The 15,237-nt window shown below is 39.8% G+C and overlaps 1 long non-coding RNA gene across 1 annotated transcript; it reads left to right on the top strand.

Annotated features, from left to right (window-relative positions):
• The first annotated feature begins 253 nt into the window (after window positions 1–253).
• Window positions 254–11,139, top strand: LOC133653232 (uncharacterized). Its single transcript, XR_009826688.1, has 3 exons — window positions 254–614; window positions 8,510–8,562; window positions 11,095–11,139. It is a non-coding gene; the product is annotated as an uncharacterized LOC133653232 (long non-coding RNA).
• Window positions 11,140–15,237: the final 4,098 nt, after the last annotated feature.

Genomic DNA, 15,237 nt, shown 5'->3' with positions numbered 1-15,237 from the left:
AAATAATTGTCCACCAGCGACCCTGAGATCATTATTGACACTGCAAAAAGTCAGTGTTCAAAAACAAGAAAAAAAAATACAAAAATGATTTATTTTTTTTTTATTTTTTTTTTATTTTTTTTTTATTTTTTTATTTTATTTTATTTTTTTTGTCCTGTCCAGCTTCTCAGGCAAATCATATACCGTATTTCCTTGAATTGGCGCCGGGAATATGGTATTCGCATGCCTCGAATTACAGCCGGGTCAAACTCGTTTCGCAAAATAATTAGCGCATGCTTGGCACTTCCGCCGGGTCAAATATGAGTCATTAAATGACTCCCGCCTCCTGGTGGTAGAGGGCGCTAGTGATCCTTCTTGCGACTGCTGGTACTGCAGAAGAGTGCTGCAGAAGAAGACAACCGGCAGCAAGAGTGCGCAGCCATTGTTTGCTTGGACTTTTACCATGGAGGATTACATATCTAAAATAAAACAGTTTTCTAAACTGGACTTTCAATCGAAGCAGGAAGATCTCCATCGAGACAGAGAGACTTTTAAAACTAAAGAAAGATAAGTAAGACTTCTATGTCGATGCTTTTCTTCAAAAGGAGCTGGCATGGACTCATTTACACCTAAAGGTAAGACAATAATAACGTTTTTTTTATTAGATGTGCTTTTCATGATAAGGTAAGCGCTGGAGTGAGAAGAGGTTTTAAAATAATTATCGCATGCTTAGCCATCTCGCAGGCTTCTGGTAAGCGCCGGAGTGACAGGAGGTTTTAAATTAATTAGCGCCCCTGCGGCTATTCAAGGAAATACGGTAGTTGATGTAGATGCCCATATCGGCTGTTCAGATTTACTTTACAAAAGAGAAGTGTAGGATACTTCTCTTGTTGCCTTATTTGTATTTTGACTTTATTAAATGTATTTATGTTATCATTTGGTGCAGCCGGGCCGGAGCAGGAGGGGATAGAAAGAGAAAAAAAGGAAGACAGAGGGGGGAATTGTGGGGACAAGAGGGGGATTAGACAGACAGACATTATTATATTAGTATTAGTATTTTATTTGAACTAAGCCAGGGGTGTCCAAAGTGCGGCCCGGGGGCCATTAGCGGCCCGCAGCTAATTGTTTACCGGCCCGCCACACATTCGGCAAAAATTGCAAAATTGATAATATTGCAAAAATTTAAAAAAAAAGTGTAATGAGGTGAAATCTAACAATAAAAAGTTGCAATGTTGACACAAAAGCTGCCATGCAGGCTGTTTTTTTTTCTTTTGTCTTTGTTTATTTTTCTTTCTTTTTTGCCATTGCTAAAAAAGACTAAAAATCTATGTTATAATGAATTATTACTTAAAAAATATCACTTTAAAATGTTTTATGTGGGAAAAATATTGCATATATTGTGTGGTTGCCATATAAAAACATCAAAGTTTTCTTTGACAATAGAGCATAATACAAACAAAATAATAGTTCAAACGTAAAATGGACAGATATATCTGAAGTTGATCTCGTAATTTAAGTGTTAAAAGTAAAAAAACAACTAATAAAAATGTATCACTTTATGAGTGGGGGATCTTTTGGATCCCAAATATATTTAGTAGGATTTTATTTAACTTTTCACGGTGATTACTCAAAAATATTAAAGAATTAAAATCAATGGTGTCCTGCATTATTGATCTTTTAGGGCTCTAATTACTAAATACTGCATATTTCAGTTTTACTATAAAAAACAAAGGTGTCTTTGACAGAAAAGGCATAAAACCTTTTTTTTTTTTTACTTTATATCAACCTTAAGTTGATATAGAGATTTACTGTGGGCGTTAAATAAAAAATAATATAATAATAATTTGACTTATTTTTAACAGTTTCATGACTGAGACCCTTTATGGTCCCCGGGAGCCCTAAAAGTTAAAAAAAAAAAGAAAATTCCATATATTTTGTTAAGGTTTGAAAATGGAAAATATCAAAATGGCCCCCGCATGCTTACATTTTTCCGTGTAAAAAGTGGAAAAAGTTTGGACACCCCTGAACTAAGCAAAATTATCTGCCAATAGAACAAGAAAATTCGGCTTGTCAAGACTTTCCAAAACAAGTAAAATTAGCTAACCTCAATGAACCCAAAAATAGCTTAAAATAAGTATATTCTCACTAATAACAAGTGCATTTTTCTTGGTAGAAATAAAAAAGAGACCTTTTTGCTCAATATGTTGACAAATATTCTTAAATGAAGTAAATGCTAGTGCCATTATCTTGACATAATGATATGCGCTCGGCATCATAATTTTTTTTTTTCATGCTTGAAATAAGAAATGACTACTTTAAAAAAGTAGTTTTATACTTGTGAGTGTTGATGACACAACAGTTGATATTCTAGTTTCAAGCATGTTTTACTCAATATAGCTCATCAAATCTCAGCTGTAATATCTTACTGACATCATTTAGGAGCAAAACCCTGAAAACAAGTAAAACACTCTAACATAAAATCTGCTTAGTGAGAAGAATGATCTTATCAGACAGAAAATAAGCAAATATCACCCTTATTAGAGATATTTCATCTTACTTAGATTTCACTTTTTGCAGTGCATGCGTTCGTTACGTCTCGTCTCGATTACTGTAACGTATTATTTTCGGGTCTCCCTATGTCTAGCACAGTGGTTCTTAACCTGGGTTCGATGGAACCCTAGTGGTTCGGTGAGTCAGCCTCAGGTCAAGACACACCCGACTCATCGTGTAAATACAAACTTCTCCCTATCGGTGTATTACGGATACGACAACAGCTGACTGGTTTGCAGGTGTGTCATTTGTTGTGAGTTTATGCACTGTGTTGGTTTTGTTCTTTGAACAAGGTGATGTTCATGTACCAGTAATAAAACATGGTAACACTTTAGTATGGGGAACATATTCACCATTAATTAGTTGCTTATTAACATGCAAATTAGTAACATATTGGCTCTTAACTAGTCATTATTAAGTACTTATTAATGCCTTATTCGGCATGGCCTTATTATAACCCTAACCCTCTAACCCTAACCAAATAACTCTAAATTAAGTCTTTGTTACTTAGAATATGTTCCCCATACTAAAGTGTTACCAAAAACATATAACTTTGTCTTGAATTTGAAAAAAAACAACATTATATGTTTCACTAAAGAAGGGTTCGGTGAATGCGCATATGAAACTGGTGGGGTTCGGTACCTCCAACAAGGTTAAGAACCACTGTGTTAGATCCACTATGGACTGGACTCTCACACTATTATGTTAGATCCACTATGGACTGGACTCTCACTATTATGTTAGATCCACTATGGACTGGACTCTCTCACTATTATGTTAGATCCACTATGGACTGGACTCTCACAATATTATGTTAGATCCACTATGGACTGGACTTTCACACTATTATGTTAGATCCACTATGGACTGGACTCTCTCACTATTATGTTAGATCCACTATGGACTGGACTCTCACAATATTATGTTAGATCCACTATGGACTGAACTCTCACAATATTATGTTAGATCCACTATGGACTGGACTCTCTCACTATTATGTTAGATCCACTATGGACTGGACTCTCACACTATTATGTTAGATCCACTATGGACTGGACTGTCACTATTATGTTAGATCCACTATGGACTGGACTTTCACTATTATGTTAGATCCACTATGGACTGGACTCTCACACTATTATGTTAGCTCCACTATGGACTGGACTCTCACTATTATGTTAGATCCACTATGGACTGGACTTTCACTATTATGTTAGATCCACTATGGACTGGACTCTCTCACTATTATGTTAGATCCACTATGGACTGGACTCTCACACTATTATGTTAGCTCCACTATGGATTGGACTCTCACACTATTATGTTAGATCCACTATGGACTGGACTCTCACTATTATGTTAGATCCACTATGGACTGGACTCTCACACTATTATGCTAGATCCACTATGGACTGGACTCTCACTATTATGTTAGATTCACTATGGACTGGACTCTCACTATTATGTTAGATCCACTATGGACTGGACTCTCACTATTATGTTAGATCCACTATGGACTGGACCCTCACTATTATGTTAGATCCACTATGGACTGGACTCTCACACTATAATGTTGGATCCACTATGGACTGGACTCTCACTATTATGTTAGATCCACTATGGACTGGACTCTCACTATTATGTTAGATCCACTATGGACTGGAGTCTCACTGTTATGTTGGATCCACTATGGACTGGACTCTCACTATTATGTTAGATCCACTATGGACTGGACTCTCACTATTATGTTAGATCCACTATGGACTGGACTCTCACAATATTATGCTAGATCCACTATGGACTGGACTCTCACACTATTATGTTAGATCCACTATGGACTGGACTCTCACACTATTATGTTAGATCCACTATGGACTGGACACTCACTATTATGTTAGCTCCACTATGGACTGGACTTTCACACTATTATGTTAGATCCACTATGGACTGGACTCTCACTATTATGTTAGATCCACTATGGACTGGACTCTCACTATTATGTTAGATCCACTATGGACTGGACTCTCACACTATTATGCTAGATCCACTATGGACTGGACTCTCACTATTATGTTAGATCCACTATGGACTGGACTCTCACTATTATGTTAGATCCACTATGGACTGGACTCTCACACTATTATGTTAGATCCACTATGGACTGGACTCTCACTATTATGTTAGATCCACTATGGACTGGACTCTCACTATTATGTTAGATCCACTATGGACTGGACTTTCACAATATTCTGACTTTCCACACATCCCGGGTGTTGTATTTTTGGTTTATTCAACACAAGTGAGTTCTTAATGACTTTATTTCCTCTAGTACAGCATTTTATTGCTGCTTGTTGGTCCAACTGAAGAAACTCTTTTAAGTAAGCTTTGGTGTAAAATTCGACTAACATGACATTAGATCCTTTTTAAAATTGCATGAATATAGCGTGCTCATTCTGACCCTGTGCATTTATATTAAAGTGTTATATCTTCTGTCACAGTAATGACGTAATCATGAGTGGAGTTATGTGCAAGCTGTCCTTCACTGATGTGAGTCCAGCGAGGTCAAAGGTTCAAGCTGCCTATATGCTCATGTTACATATTATAGTCATCTTGTCATTTGATCTATTTAACGATGCCAGCTTCTGGATTCAATTCTACGACGCTACACATGAACATGTGCCATTAATTTACTACACGGTTATTTATATCACCCGGCATCGGTAGAATTACTGGTATGCTAAGAAGGAATATAACCTACAATTAAAACACACATTATCGCAAGATGTTCATAAAAATAATCAAATTGGAGTGCGGTGACCCTATAAAAGACCACAATTATAAATCCCCGCCCACATACATTTTTTTTTAACCACCATAGATAAGGTTTCCCCCAGTGACATTCATGCAGTGTCTTGCTGAGTCGTGTAAGGCAGTGGTCCCCAACCTTTTTGTAGCTGGGGACCGGTCAACTCTTGAAAATTTGTCCCACGGACCGGGGAGGGGGGGGGGATTTTTTTTATTTATTTATTTATTTATTTTTTTCCATAAAGAAATACAATCATGTGTGCTTACGGACTGTATCCCTGCAGACTGTATTGATCTATATTGATATATAATGTATATATTGTGTTTTTTATGTTGTTTTAACTAAAAAAAAAAATATATATATATATATATATATATATATATATATATATATATATATATATATATATATATATATATATATATATTTTTTTTTTTTTTTTAATTTAATTTCTTGCGCAAACCGGTACCCGGTGGTTGGGGACCACTGGTGTAAGGTTTCAGAGTCTTATGCAATCGCTGGGATTCTTGGTTCAAGGGTATCCACAAGTCACATTTGGGAAAAGGAAAAGCACCGCGGTCACATTCGTTTATGTAATATTGATATTTTCCTCCAAAAAATATGACTTTGCCCTTGCATCCTTATTTGCTTGATTTTATTGTTAAAATTAAAAAATACATTAGTGTAAATGTTAGGGGTGTGGGAAAAAAAAATCAATTCGAATTTGAATCGCGATACTCACGTTGTGCGATTCAGAATCAATTATCATTTTAAAAAAGATCTATTTATTTTTTTATTTATTTTTTTTTAATTGTATTTATTTTTATTTTTTTTTATTTTTTTATTTTTTTTAATATAATCAATCCAACAAAACAATACACAGCAATACCATAACAATGCAATCCAATTCCAAAACCAAACCCGACCCAGCAACACTCAGAACTGCAATAAACAGAGCAATTGAGAGGAGACACAAACACGACACAAAACTAGAGATGTCCGATAATATCGGCCGATATATGCGTTAAAATGTAATATCGGAAATTATCGGTATCGGTTTTTTTTATTATCGGTATCGTTTTTTTGTTTTTTTTTGTTTTTTTTTTTGTTTTTTTTTTATTAAATCAACATAAAAAACACAAGATACACTTACAATTAGTGCACCAACCCGAAAAAACCTCCCTTCCCCATTTACACTAAGTCACACAAAAGGGTTGTTTCTTTTTGTTATTAATATTCTGGTTCCTACATTATATATCAATATACACTACCGTTCAAAAGTTTGGGGTCACCCAAACAATTTTGTGGAATAGCCTTCATTTCTAAGAACAAGAATAGACTGTCGAGTTTCAGATGAAAGTTCTCTTTTTCTGGCCATTTTGAGCGTTTAATTGACCCCACAAATGTGATGCTCCAGAAACTCAATCTGCTCAAAAGAAGGTCAGTTTTGTAGCTTCTTTAATGAACATGATTGCACAAGGGTTTTCTAATCATCAATTAGCCTTCTGAGCCAATGAGCAAACACATTGTACCATTAGAACACTGGAGTGATAGTTGCTGGAAATGGGCCTCTATACACCTATGTAGATATTGCACCAAAAAGCAGACATTTGCAGCTAGAATAGTCATTTACCACATTAGCAATGTATAGAGTGTATTTCTTTCAAGTTAAGACTAGTTTAAAGTTATCTTCATTGAAAAGTACAGTGCTTTTCCTTCAAAAATAAGGACATTTACATGTGACCCCAAACTTTTGAACGGTAGTGTATGTCATGAAATCTCAGCAACAAGCTGTAATATCTTACTGAGCTCATTTAGGACCAAAACCCTTAAAACAAGTAAAACACTCTAACATAAAATCTGCTTAGTGAGAAGAATGATCTTATCAGACAGAAAATAAGCAAATATCACACTTATTTGAGATATTTCATCTTACTTAGATTTCACTTTTTGCAGTGTGGCAAGCTTCTGGTTGAATTTTTGACCACTCTTCTTGACAAAATTGGTGCAGTTCAGCTAAATGTGTTGCTTTTCTGACATGGACTTGTTTCTTCAGCATTGTCCACACGCTTAAGTCAGGACTTTTTGAAGGCCATTCCAAAACCTTAATTCTAGCCTGATTTAGCCATCCCTTTACCACTTTTGAGGTGTGTTTGGGGTCATTGTCCTGTTGGAACACCCAACTGCGCCCAAGACCCAACCTCCGGGCTGAAGATGTTAGCTTGTCCTGAAGAATTTGGAGGTAATCCTCCTTTTTCTTTGTCCCATTTACTCTCGGTAAAGCACCAGTTCCATTGGCAGCAAAACAGACCCAGAGCATAATACTACCACCACCATGCTTAACGGTAGGAATGTTGTTCCTGAGATTAAAGGCCCTTTTCTCCTCCAAACATATTGCTGGGTATTGTGGCCAAACAGCTCCATTTTTGTTTCATCCGACCACAGAACTTTCCTCCAGAAGATCTTATCTTTGTCCATGTGATCTACATTTGAAAAAATTCCTTGGGTATACATAACATGTAACGGTGGTTCTTTCACTGCAAAAACTGAAATCTAAGTAAGATTAAATATGTCAAATAAGGGTGATATTTGCTTATTTTCTGTCTGATAAGATCATTATTCTCACTAAGCAGATTTTATGTTAGAGTGTTTTACTTGTTTTAAGGGTTTTGGTCCTAAATGATCTCAGTAAGATATTACAGCTGAGATTTGATGAGCTATATTGAGTAAAACATGTTTGAAACTAGAATATCAAGTGTTGCAAAGCTGTGTCATCAACACTCACAAGTATAAAACTACTTTTTTAAAGTCATCATTTCTTATTTCAAGCATGAAAAAAAAAATCATGACTTTGACACAATTGTGTCTCATAATTAAAACAGATGACAGCCAAATGGACTTTGCTGATTTATTTTCAATGAAACAATAGAAAATATGTACTCAGTTGTTATTAGTGAGACTATACTTATTTTAAGCTATTTTTGGGTTCATTGAGGTTAGCTAATTTTACTTGTTTTGGAAAGTCTTGACAAGCCAAATTTTCTTGTTCTATTGGCAGATAATTTGGCTTAGTTCTAATAAAATACCCCTCATTTTTGTATTGTTATTTTCTTGTTTTTGAACACTGACTTTTTGCAGTGTTGGACAAAATGTTGCATAGATTGTGTTTTACAGACCATCTTCCAGCCACTTTCCGACTGTATCTTCAGGATGCGCCACAAAAAGAGGTAACAATAGGTAAAACAAATGTTGGTTTTGCAAAAACGTGCCCTTTAAAATAAATTAGAATGAGATGTGTCTAAAAAAAAATAAGAATTTTGTCAAAAATTGATTTTTTCGCAATTGTATTCCTGTATTTTTACATAATATTCAGGAAAAATAAAATAACATGTGAGTTTACTCTCATTGACTGCAATTTTTTTTTTCTTTCTCAAAAACGAAAATATCTATAGAGTGGGGTTTTTTGTTCATTTTTCTTGTAGTAGATCTAAAAGAACACAGGTTGCTAAGTATACAATTAAAGGCCTACTGAAAGCCACTACTAGCGACCACGCAGTCTGATAGTTTATATATCAATGATGAAATCTTAACATTGCAACACATGCCAATACGGCCGGGTTAACTTAAAAAGTGCAATTTTAAATTTCCCGCTAAACTTCCGGTTGAAAACGTCTATGTATGATGACGTATGCGCGTGACGTCAATCGTGGAAACGGAAGTATTCGGACACCATTGTATCCAATACAAAAAGCTCGGTTTTCATCTCAAAATTCCACAGTATTCTGGACATCTGTGTTGGTGAATCTTTTGCAATTTGTTTAATGAACAACGGAGACTGCAAAGAAGAAAGTTGTAGGTGGGATCGGTGTATTAGCGGCTGGCTGCAGCAACACAACCAGGAGGACTTTGAGATGGATAGCAGTTCGCTGTCCGATGCTAGCCGCCGACCGCATTGATGATCGGGTGAAGACCTTCGTTGCTCCGTCGATTGCTGGAACGCAGGTGAGCACGGGTGTTGATTAGCAGATGAGGGCTGGCTGGCGTAGGTGGATAGATAATGTTTTTAGCATAGCTCTGTGAGGTCCCGTTGCTAAGTTAGCTTCAATGGCGTCGTTAGCAACAGCATTGTTAAGCTTCGCCAGGCTGGAAAGCATTAACCGTGTAGTTACATGTCCATGGTTTAATAGTATTGTTGATCTTCTGTCTATCCTTCCAGTCAGGGGTTTATTTATTTAGTTTCTATCTGCATTTAAGCCTGATGCTATCACGTTAGCTCCGTAGCTAAAGTGGTTCGCCGACGTATTGTCGTGGAGATAAAAGTCACTGTGAACGTCCATTTCGCGTTCTGGACTCTCATTTTCAAGAGGATATAGTATCCGAGGTGGTTTGAAATACAAATCCGTGATCCACAATAGAAAAAGGAGAGAGTGTGGAATCCAATGAGCCAGCTTGTACCTAAGTTACGGTCAGAGCGAAAAAAGATGCGCCCTGCACTGCACTCTAGTCCTTCACTCTCACGTTCCTCATCCACGAATCTTTCATCCTTGCTCAAATTGATGGGGTAATCGTCGCTTTCTCGGTCCGAATCGCTCTCGCTGCTGGTGTAAACAATGTGGAAATGTGAGGAGCCTTTCAACCTGTGACGTCACGCTACTTCCGGTACAGGCAAGGCTTTTTTTTTTATCAGCGACCAAAAAGTTGCGAACTTTATCGTCGATGTTCTCTACTAAATCCTTTCAGCAAAAATATGGCAATATCGCGGAATGATCAAGTATGACACATAGAATGGATCTGCTATCCCCGTTTAAATTTTAAAAAGTCATTTCAGTAGGCCTTTAATTGCACACAAACTTGAACAAACCCATATGTTCTCATGACATGCTCCCTAATAATTAACGTCATCATGGAAATGTCAACAGAAGAAGTATGTGTTACACGCAGGTACAACCAGAAGGAGATTATAATTGGCAACACTAGTACTATTACTAATAATACTTAAGTAAGAGTCAGTACACTAGCTTGTCCACACCTGCAAGCACTTGATTCTTATTCAAATGACCAACATGACAGTGCATGACTAAAGCGCACAGTAACGCAGGTAAAATGTATGGAATGAGGTGTAGCTCCCATGCCAGAAAAAGGTGGTACATTTGGGTGTGGTTTGTACGATCTTTTACAACAGCGCACCTGCAGTAAAAATGCTGGTGATCATCAGCGTTAATGCAAGTGCCTAAGTGGAACTGCAGAGCACAGTCAGTCAAGTACGCATGACAGTAAATCAGTGAGGCCCCCGTGAGCCGAGCATGGAGTTTGAAAATGGAAATCTTAATGTATATGTCCACCGTACTGACGTGCGCTGAAGTGTCGGGTTGCAAGCTTTACTTGGCCTGATGAGTCTTCCAGAGGCCCGCTTTGCTCTGGTGGTGCCTCTCGGTGGGAATATCTCCGGAGTCTTGGTTGCTGTGTGGTTGAAAAATAACATATTTACACACAGTTTTTAAAACGACCCCCTTCAAGAGACAATACCATAGAAAGTAAAACAGCATGCACTTTAGAGTAGTAAGTGTAGAGCTTGTATTTCAGTATAAATTTGGTTGTGGAGGTCTTGCTCCCCAGGGTTCCTTGGATCACCAAAGATGGACATGACAGCTTCGGTCATATTTGCGAACAATGATTTATTTTGCAATAAATGTTTCTTTATGCTTTTCAGCAAATGTCTGTCAATCTCGCCAGTGAGCACACAAATGGTTTTTCTTCAGTCTCTCGCTCGTGCTCCGGCTGCCAACTCGCCACCCTCAACGACCATCAACAACACCCTTTTCCTTCCCGACTGCTGCCTTTAAAGGCCTACTGAAATGATTTTTTTTTTATTTAAACGGGGATAGCAGATCCATTCTATGTGTCATACTTGATCATTTCGCGATATTGCCATATTTTTGCTGAAAGGATTTAGTAGAGAACATCGACGATAAAGTTCGCAACTTTTGGTCGCTGATAAAAAAAAAGCCTTGCCTGTACCGGAAGTAGCGTGACGTCACAAGTTGAAAGGCTCCTCACATTTCCCCATTGTTTACACCAGCAGCAAGAGCGATTCGGACCGAGAAATTGACGATTACCCCATTAATTTGAGCCAGGATGAAAGATTCGTGGATGAGGAACGTGAGAGTGAAGGACTAGAGTGCAGTGCAGGACGTATCTTTTTTCGCTCTGACCGTAACTTAGGTACAAGCTGGCTCATTGGATTCCACACTCTCTCCTTTTTCTATTGTGGATCACGGATTTGTATTTTAAACCACCTGGGATACTATATCCTCTTGAAAATGAGAGTCGAGAACGCGAAATGGACATTCACACTGACTTTTATCTCCACGACAATACATCGGTGAAGCACTTTAGCTACGGAGCTAACGTGATAGCATCATGCTTAAATGCAGATAGAAACAAAATAAATAAACCCCTGACTGGAAGGATAGACAGAAGATCAACAATACTATTAAACCATGGACATGTAACTACACGGTTAATGCTTTCCAGCCTGGCGAAGCTTAACAATGCTGTTGCTAACGACGCCATTGAAGCTAACTTAGCAACGGGACCTCACAGAGCTATGCTAAAAACATTAGCTATCCACCTACGCCAGCCAGCCCTCATCTGCTCATCAACACCCGTGCTCACCTGCGTTCCAGCGATCGACGGACTTCACCCGATCATAGATGCGGTCGGCGGCTAGCGTCGGATAGCGCATCTGCTATCCAAGTCAAAGTCCTCCTGGTTGTGTTGCTGCAGCCAGCCGCTAATACACCGATCCCACCTACAGCTTTCTTCTTTGCAGTCTTCATTGTTCATTAAACAAATTGCAAAAGATTCACCAACACAGATGTCCAGAATACTGTGGAATTTTGAGATGAAAACAGAGTTTTTTGTATTGGATTCAATGGAGTCCGAATACTTCCGTTTCAACCATTGACGTCGCGCGCATACGTCATCATACATAGACGTTTTCAACCGGAAGTTTCGCGGGAAATTTAAAATTGCACTTTATAAGTTAACCCGGCCGTATTGGCATGTGTTGCAATGTTAAGATTTCATCATTGATATATAAACTATCAGACTGCGTGGTCGCTAGTAGTGGCTTTCAGTAGGCCTTTAAAACGACCCCCTTCAAGAGACAATACCATAGAAAGTAAACGAGGATGCACTTTAGAGTAGTAAGTGTAGAGCTTGTATTTCAGTATAAATTTGGTTGTGGAGGTCTTGCTCCCCAGGGTTCCTTGGATCACCAAAGACGGACATGACAGCTTCGGTCATATTTGCGAACAATGATTTATTTTGCAATAAATGTTTCTTTATGCTTTTCAGCAAATGTCTGTCAATCTTGCCAGTGAGCACACAAATGGTTTTTCTTCAGTCTCTCGCTCGTGCTCCGGCTGCCAACTCGCCACCCTCAACGACCATCAACAACACCCTTCTCCTTCCCGACTGCTGCCTTTAACAGAGCGACAGGTGATCAGACAAACACTCTCAGCTGTGTCATCTACGCACCTGTCGCTAATCTCGAAGCCGGTCCTGGCACAGCCCCTCACATTGGTATCCTCAGAAAATAACATGGCTATCGTCTACGGATGTTCTCATTCATCCAGGTCATTGTACTGTGTCCTGGGTATGACGTTAAAGTGCATCCGGCAGTGGAGGCTCCTCTATGGGGTCTTGGGGCACTAGGAGGTTAACCCCTTTACTACTGTTACCCCAGGTGGCCCTTGGCAAAGGCCTAGTACTTGACTGCCCCCTAGCCAGGGATACGGTGAAGACCTCAACGGCGGAGCAGGCGGAAGACGGTAGATTTAAGAACTACCACAACGGCTGCGATGGCGGATGAAGGCTGCAGAAGAAAAGGGTCCCCAGTCGTCTTGGACTCCATGCCACTGGACCCTGACCCGATTCTGTCAAGGATCGTGTGGTGGCTGTCTGTGCACCAGTCTCCCCACGTTAAACAAGTCACGCACAGGCATCCCCCATAAAGGGATACACCCCTACCAGGAGGATCGTCATACTCGTTCGAGTGACCGCCGATGACTGTCAGGGAGTTCAGTCGATCGCAACTGGACTGTTTGCTTTGTCTTAGGCCCTGTTCACACTAAGGTTATCCAGGGTGAATCCCGCCTAAGCTTATCCATGTCCACACAATGCCACCGTTTAAGACCCCCTCGCCCCTCCGTCCGCCGGCGCAACGCGACCTAATACACATGCGCGGAAATTGCGCACGTCATAGTCCCCTCCAGTGTTGCTTTGTGTACAAGTTCTTGAACTTATCAGAACAATATCCAGTGTTGTGGTATCTCAATTAACTGGAATCCGGTGTGCTGTGGGGCCCTATTGTAGTGAATCACACCTGAGCCATCATAAATTAATCAAATCTTTAATAAACACGTGAAAGTAAACAATGTGATAAAGAACATTTTACAACAATCCAGCTCGGGATCTAGATATCGGCTCAGGACACTCCTCACTCTTTTGCCTTCACCTTCATTGTCCATTCCTTTTTGGTGACTTTATATACTCTGGACCTAGACGTTGAGTCTGCGACATCACCTTCATCGGCGGTCACTCGAAGCGAGTATGACGATCCTCCTGGTAGGGGGGTATCCCTTTATGGAGGATGCCTGTGCGTGACTTTGTTTAACGTGGGGAGACTGGTGCACAGACAGTCACCACACGATCCTTGACTGATCCGGGTCAGGGTCCAGTGGCATGGAGTCCAAGACGACTGGGGACCGTTTTCTGCTGCAGCCTTCATCCGCCATCCCAGCCGTTGTGACGCTCCATAGGGTTAGCAGTCATCCTCCGCCTGTTCCACCGTTGAGGTCTTGGGTTGTTATTTCCCCATAACTGGGCCCACATGGATGTCGGGGTGCCTTCTTCCGCCATCGCAGCCGTTGTGGTAGTTCTTAAATCTACCGTCTTCCGCCTGCTCCGCCGTTTAGGTCTTCGCCGTATCCCTGGCTAGGGGGAAGTCAGGTACTAGGTCTTTGCCAAGGGCCACCTGGGGTAACAGTAGTAAAGGGGTGAACCTCCTAGTGCCCCAAGACCCCATAGAGGAGCCTCCACTGCCGGATGCACTTAATGGTCTGGGGCTGCATGAGTGCTGCCGGCTCAAACTGTTGCCGCAATTCGGAGACACGTGTGCTCACATGTTGAGAAAATAATGGTTAAGTGACACTGAATCTAGACAAGTATACAAGTAAAACTTTTGTACTTTAGTACATTTATAGTTCTTTGCCAGGAATCCCTTGTGTCAATATGCAGACCACAATCTTCGAGTGCCTTTCCTCAACTACTTTGTTTACTATAGAGGTGTTTCCTTGTCTTTGCCGAATTCATTGATGATGACACACTGTTTACAAAACTAACACGGCTCTCATCATCCTGTCGACACGCCCTGTGTCACCACTGCAACCTTGCTCACAGAGAGCCCGCAAAACCGGAGCTTAAGAGACCTTGCAGACGTGCCGGGATTTGTTTCACACACAGGACCCGGCAAAAAGGCGCTAGTTTGCCTTCAGTGTTTCTGACACAAAATCCTGCGATCGGATCATTTGATGCGACCTAAGGAGAGCAATAATTGCGTTCGACACAACAGGGAGGGAAAAGAGAGGATTGGGTGTTCAACGTTACACCCCGGAAGATTCCAGGGTAGACCTTAAGCCCCCTTTACAGTGTTTAGCCTTGATTATTTACGAATAAGCTATCGACAAATTTTACTATTACACATTCTTTATCATTGTTATTAAATGGTAACCTGGACGCTAACCTGGAAATCTATCAGTAACTGACATACTTGCCAACCTTGAGACCTCACAATTAGGGAGATATTCAAAAGGCCCGCTGGGGGGTGTATATATATA

This window comes from Entelurus aequoreus, linkage group LG07 (assembly GCF_033978785.1).
Source record: "Entelurus aequoreus isolate RoL-2023_Sb linkage group LG07, RoL_Eaeq_v1.1, whole genome shotgun sequence".
Lineage (NCBI taxonomy): Eukaryota > Metazoa > Chordata > Actinopteri > Syngnathiformes > Syngnathidae > Entelurus > Entelurus aequoreus.
The sequence above is the reverse complement of the archived record's forward strand: the minus strand, read 5'-3'. Positions and strand labels throughout refer to the sequence as shown.